This window comes from Amblyomma maculatum, chromosome 4 (genome assembly GCF_055883805.1).
Source record: "Amblyomma maculatum isolate TAMU_Amacu chromosome 4, ASM5588380v1, whole genome shotgun sequence".
NCBI classification, from domain to species: domain Eukaryota; kingdom Metazoa; phylum Arthropoda; class Arachnida; order Ixodida; family Ixodidae; genus Amblyomma; species Amblyomma maculatum.
Window position 1 is genome coordinate 177,380,361 of NC_139347.1, and position 7,434 is coordinate 177,387,794.

Here is a 7,434-nt window from a genome sequence, read left to right on the forward strand (position 1 = left end):
AGACAATCAGCATCTGAGTGTTTATGGCCGCTTTTATGCAAAACAGTAAAATTAAACTCTTGTAGGTGTAAAACCCATCGAGCGAGCCCCGCCCACAGGGGTCACGAAGACTCACGAGCCAGCAAAGGGAATGGTGGTCGGTCACAATCGTGAAAGCATTCCCGTACAGATAGGAACGAAAGCGCTGTACAGCGAAAACAACGGCGAGACACTCTTGCTCCGTAACCGTGTAATTTCACATTTATTCAACGAGCGGCGGGCATACGCTATCACGTGTAAAGCCCCTCGATAAACTAAAAGTAGCGACAACATGTGAAGTTTGCCGCCCGCCTCCTCTCCTGCGCTCTCCTTCGTCGTTCGACCCTCTCATTGGCCGAGCGCCGTCACGTGCGCGCGCGCGCTTTTTTTTTTTTTTTTGCTGGGCGTGCAGCTTCCTCCTTTCCAGCGGGGCGGGCGGCGCGCGCGCGGCACATATCGCCGTGTGTTTTGCTGCCACGCTGACTGCTACTAAATCGTTCCCGCTGGCTATTTAATTTTTTTTTTCATGCATGTTGCGCTCTTTGGCCGGCGGCTGATAGAAGCACGGTGGTGAAGGCGAGTTCAACCAACGCAGACATCGCGTACAAATGGTGTCACGCACTGACAGTTGAAAACGGAGCCGTTTCAGCGCAAAATATAAAACAAAACTGCTACCACGCTTCTCAAGTTTCACGGTAGCTTACAATTCAGTCCAACCTGCAAAGAAACCACACAGACTGCAGCTTCCGCAGCCTAGTTAATTTTTTTCAAGCATGTTGCGCACTTTTGTCAACGGCTGACGGACTCAAGTACGACGCCAAGCAGCTCTTCTTCATCGCCTCGTGCACCAAGCGGTGCGCCACATCAGGCGTCATTCAGGCCAAGCAGTACTCGCCATTTGTGCAACGGTGTAAAGTGCCACTCAAAAATATGAAAGCCTTTGCCGAGGCCTTCAAGTGTCGCACCGGTGCAGCCATGAGTCCCTCATCGCGCTGTTCTTTCTGGTAGCATGTACGATTAGCGAAATAGATCGCGCTTACAATTGTTTCTTCGTATGTTTTATTAACCCAAGCGACATCCACCTGCGACAGAGGAACACAAACGCTGCAACGCGTCGCCGAATAACACGAAGACGCCGATACTTCAAGTACTGCCTCAGGAAGACCCGCAGCCTAGGGCCAATAATATCATTTGAGACCTCTGGTTAAGCCTGACAGCAGTGATGATATTCGAGTGCCCACACACTTTACATGAAAACATAAGTAGATTTTTCAGACATTTCGAAGTCGAGGTGTCTGTGCAGCACTCTGTGAGCCTGTGCTTTATGAACCAGAGGCTTCTGGTCCAGATTTGTTGCACGAGACTGGGCTCGATGAGTTTAATTCAGCGTGGTGTCTAACACAGACCTGATAATTTCATAATACACCCGTAACTGGTTAGGAGTCCAGGCGTCATTCAACACATTCTAGGCACTGTCGGTTATGAGGAGCAGCACGCTCTCGTAGACGTATTCAGAGATTGCGTGTCACCTTTCTAGGTGTTCAATTTTGTATCGTACTCTGAGTGCGATATGAGGAAGATGGGAAATGCTGAATACAAGTTTGTAAAAAGACGTACAACGCTCCTGAATACGCCGCTGCTTGCGTCCAGTGCATTACGGGGAAACTGCCGAAGCTATTAGCTGTATTAGGAAGAGTATTGTCTGTAATTAGGAAAGCGATCGCATCTTTTCGCAGATATTTTTGGGTCGGCACCTGCGTGGTAGACGGGATGAATCCATATTCATTTCGCCAATGTGGGCATTTAAAACGCCAGTTACGACGTTGTTAGACGGCCATTGATTTCAGCCTGAAGATGTCGATGGCGGCCTAATCTGTTTGCTGTTTTCAAGAGAGAAGATCATCCCGCACTCATAATGGTCAGGATCACCGACCGCCGCCGTCTGCGCGAGCCTGCTGCCGAGAAAGAGGCTTTCTGGAAGCACCCAGCCCTAGTACTTCCACGTGAACCAACATTGCTGCTTTTAAAGGTCGTCAGCGAAGGCAGATGCCATCGTGGTTCCTCACGCACACGGGGCCAGCTGCCGTTAAAATCGATAACACACTTGTGTCTACGAAGGAAGGGAAGAACCCTCCGTATTTCAAATAAGCCGTACTTCGGCCACAATGCTCACTGCGTGGGAACGAAGGGCATCCTTGTTTGGTGCACAACGAAACACCCGTCACCTTCGTGGCCGCGGCTTTCTGCACTGTTCCTCCTTCCCCGCTATTGTTGAAGTCTGACGAGCGCATGTGCTCCGGTGAGAAGAAAGTTGCGACCAATGGCAGTGTGTGTGTGTGTGTCTGGGGGGGGGGGGGAGGTCGTGTGGGAGAAAAGCCGGAGGTTATTTTACGACCCTGGGCGCGGATGGAGAGATGGAGAAGGATATTTCATCTATACTGACAGTGCTGAATAGTTACCGCCTTCCGAAGGTTCAGAAGAGTGACTCGGTAGACGGATGAATAATGTGACAATTCAGCGAGTCCTAATGTTGAAAGAAGATGGAAGATATATTCACAGATTATATCCAAAAGACAACTGAATTTACACTGGTGGCCTATCACAGAGCTGCCAGCTCCCTAGAAAAGGGATACATCACATGCACAAAACATCTCATGCAGAGGACCGAATAACTCGCACATAAGAAAGCTTACGTGCAGAGCACAAAGTTGCCAGTTGTGCTCGGCTGGACAGAACTACAGCCACTGTAACAGAACTACTCAGCCGGATCTGATGGCAGCTTTTTGATGACAACGCACGCTCTCTCCATTCGAGGCTCTCAACCTCTCCCCACCGGCGCTCGTCCTCCTTTTCCTATCTCACGGTCGACATGGGGAACCAGCCATGCCGCTGCCACATTTACAGAAGAAGCGCCGCAGGGGTTTGAGACGTGGACGCTGTTCTGTTAGCCACAGGGCTCAGGGTGACAATTCAATCAGTGGCCATTAGCAGGAATGGCTCATCGTCGGCGCTGCTGCTCGATTCTGAAGAGGCACCGTGGAGGGGGGCAAGGTTGGAACGCACTTCCGCTTAGGAGGAAGCTCGAAACTTCTCTATTAACAGCATCATCCCGAACACCCAATTTTCGGGCTGAATAGAGTGCAGCTGGGGTGGCTTCGGCACGGCGTGTGTCGAACAGCTCCATTAACTGAGAAAAAAACAACAAAAAGCTTTAATTCTGGCTGCAATTAACGGAGTCCGGCTGCCCTTTCAAAGCGGCGCGGGGCTACGCGCTTAAACGCGAATAAAAAAGCTGTCATTTATCGCGTCCTTCATCCCCGTAATGGGGTGATGAGCTTGGACTCCGGTCATTTCAGCCTAATACGAGAAATGCCGCAACAACTCGGGAAAAAAACAAGACATGTATGACACTTCACACATGGATGCCACAGAAAATGAATCTCGCGACACAATACGGGTCCAACGCAAAGCAAATAACACAACGTTGCACAGAATGGACGATACTCGTCCGTCCTAGTTACGGGCATATGTGATAGGGCGTCTTCACATAGAGTTCACTCGCACAGCGCAGTTCACGCCCCGTCATGCAACTGTCTTCAGACCAGTGTTTGGTGCCGCCAAACCGTTCCGCGCATGCCACTTGTTGGGTGAGCAGGAACCGTCACGCCTGGTGAGGCCAGCCTGGCTATGCCCAACAATCTGCTCCAAAATCGAATCGTTAGGCTTTCTTTGTGCCAGTACTTTGCACAAGTTTTGTGCAGTGGCTCGCCTGTCGAGGCTAGTCCTTGCCGTTTCCTGTGGTGAGGAAGCGAATTGGGCAGGCGCCTGCTGCTATCAACCGAAGCCGGTACACTACAGATCGCGTGCGTGCCTCGGCGCTCGAATTGCCGTGCAGTAGTGATTTTTAGCGACTGTGGCACGCTGTTCCCGCCACTCGCGGCCCGGGTGCTAGATATTTTCGCACTTCTTCGCGATGGCAGACTGTATGCCGAAATTGGCACGTCGCCGCGCCTTACATTCGGCGGTCTCGACTTTCTGATGCTGCCCATTGCTACCATACCTGCCCGAAGTTTGAGGCCTGGCTGCGTACTCCTCGCCCCTGCTCCGCTCTAGATAAGCGTGCTCGCTTTCTAGACCATGGATAATAAGTGTCCCAGAATTTAGTTGGGTGCCCTCCGCCTCTGATAGACCGCGCGCCTTCTCCGAAAACTCTGCTTCCGCGCCTGTTGCGCCTATCTTGACACACGGGGCGCCTCCTGTTTCCGTCGGCTGATCGGTTCGCATTTAGCATGCGAAATTTCTGACCTCGAGATCTGCGCCGCTGCTTTTAGGCTCTAAAGGCTGTTCTTCGCTATCCCACACCGAGGGAAATGCTAATTCTTCTAACTCCTGCTGGCCCCCGTTCGTTTGGGTGAACTCCGTGTGGACTTTCGAACGGACTGACTAGAATTTTGCCTAGCTGATCCTGCTAAAGGTTCGTTCGCTTCTTCGCGAATTTCCATACGAGCTACGACTCTGCTCGTGCAGTTCGTCTCGCCCCTTAACGCTAGCTTCTCTAGCTGCGCCTGCGGGGCTGCACTCTCAGTTTCCTCTGCTCCCTGCAATCAGCTAGCGATGCTTCGCTCGTCAGGGTTTTCCGCGTTCGTCGAATACCGGGAGGGGCATCCCTCAACTGAACTAGTACTTTCTGCCGCGAGGCCAAGATCTAACGTTCGCTGCTTCATTGCTTCGGACGGAGCTTTAGCCTTCCCGCCGCTCACACGCTGGCACCTCAGCGTTCTCATCAACTCCGCTTCCTCTCTTAGAACTTCTAGTATTTTCCGCTCAAATTCGAATTCAAGTTGCCGAATTATCAGACGCTCTTCCTTCTTAAGAGGATACGCAAAGGCCTTTTTCGCATGCATATCTGGCGTCTTTAATGCCTACTTCCACATTGTCTCTAGAACAGGCCAAGCCAACCTCGACCAGATGCGAGAAATCCCACTCACCCGTCACCAGCGTCGATGCGGGTTGTAGAACCGAGCCCAGAAGTCGGGCCTTGGCTGGTCGACCTCGGCAGGTAGCTTGCACAGTCGTCCTTTGGCTGCCGCTGCTGCTGCCCGAGGCCTTATTTCTTGCTGCTTTGAAGTAGGGTGCCGAATCCCGTCGTACTGCATCAGTGATGATCAGGTCGTCTTCGACATGTTCAGAAGGGTGATTCGGCAGATGAAGGAATATTATGAAAGGTCTGGCAGTGTAGACGCTGAAAAAAAGGAAGATATAGTTACAGATTATATACAAAAGACAACTGGATTTACACTGATGGCCTCACACAAGCGGCCACCTCTATAGAAAAGGGATACATCACATGCGCAAAACATCTCACACAGAGAAGCGCTTAACTCACACAAAGGGAAACTTACGTGCCGAACACGGAGTCGCCAGTTGTGATCGGCTGGATAGAACTTCTCAACCGGCTCTAATGGCTGCTTTTTCATGGAAACGACAAAGACATGAGGGCGGTCGCTTCACATGATCCGGCTTAAAATTGCGCAGCCAATCAAACCCGTTGATTAGGGAGACAGAACCCCAGCGAATTGCCAATAATCTCGGACCCAGGTCTTTAATTCTTTAAAATAAAAATGCAGCATACACGCGGCACGCTTTCTACACTCGAGGCTTTCAACCTCTCCCCATTGGCGCTCGTCTTCCTTTTCCAATTTGACGGTCCACATGGGGAACCAGCCATGCTACTGACGCCTTTCCAGAAGAAGCGCCGCGGGGGTTTGAGACGAGGACATTATTCTTTTAGCCACAGGGGGCCAGGGTGACAATTCAGTCAGTGGCTATTAGCGGGAAGGGCTCATCGTCGTCGATGTCGCCCGAACCGAGAGAGGCACCGCGGGGGGGGGGGGGGGGGGGGGGGGGGGGGGGGGGGGGGGGGGGGGGGGAGCAAGGTTAGAATGCGCTTCCGCTTTGGAGGAAGCTCGAAATAGCTGTATTAACTATATCGTCCCGCGCACCCAATGTTTGGGTTGAATACAGCGCAGCTTGGGTGTCTTCGAGATACTGTGCGTCGAACAACTCTATATTAACAGCCGTATACTTTCGTTAACGGTGCCTAGGGGAGGACAAAGCTGTGCAGCAGCGTGTTTCCGGAAAACATGCTTTCCCAGATAAATCGATTGTGCTCTGTGCTCGTTGCTCTTTACATAAACGACCTGCCAGACTGTTTAAAACAAGCCCTCGTGGTAATGCATGCCGATGACACTGTAATTCTCGTAACTTCAGAAGGTCAATCGGAAGCTGAACTTATTATAAACAGGGAACTTCAATATCTGCATGACTGGTTTCTGTTTAATTGACTATCTTTAATTGTCGATAAAACAACACGCACCATCTTTAGATCAGCCTATAGGGGCAGGAATATGCTACCCTGTGATATTAAAGCAGACAGTAAAATTTTAGAGCAAGTTGAAACTATTCTCTACCTGGGCATTACTGTGGATAGTGAAATGAATTGGAAAAAGTACATTTAAATATTCTCCCCAAAATGCTTGCATATTCATGTTTTGTACTCTCTAAGGCAAGAAAGTGCTTCGATATGAAAACTTTAAGGGAAATTTACTTTTGCGTTTTTCAGTCGCATATCGCGTATTGCATTGAGGCCTAGGGATTCACATATCGAACATATCTATAACCTCTCATAATGTTAGAAAAGAGCTTCGCGATGTACTGACTTAGCAGCAACTGACTCACCGTCACAAACTCTGTTTATAGAATTCAAAATAATCACTTTACCCACTCTGCGTGATTATCGGAACACTTTACTTGTTTACAGAATAATACATGATCAGACGCCGTTTCCTTCAACCATGTTTGCTTCTTCCCGCATTAGATCACGCGCTGCTTCCGATAAAAAATATTTAGTGCCAATTGTTCACAATGACTATACCCAGCGGCGCCTGATACATACAGGTGTTAAAGCATAAAACTCTCTTCCGCAAACTATATCCTTCCTCCATTTTACACCCCAAACACAATAGCAATAAAAAATATTTTTGGGGCAAAGATTTTTAATTTTCGTTCTTTCATGCATGTTCGAAATTATATATAGTAATGTGCATATATGTGCATGCATATGTATATATGCATTGGCATATGCATTGGTATATGTATTGGAATATATCCATTATACTTATAGGTCGATCAAGACATGCGTTATGTATACTTTTGTTTTCTTGGTGTTGCTAAAAGTGTATTTTTATGACTCATCATATTCCTTTCTCTACTCCTTTTCGATACAAAAATGCAAAGAATGCAGTGTTTCTCTGATATGAAGATTTAGCCATTTATTTGTATATAAGAGTGGCGATCCCATGAAGTGTGTAATCCATTTTTGCGTGTCCGCGAATGCAGTCTACCGTCTCACAATAT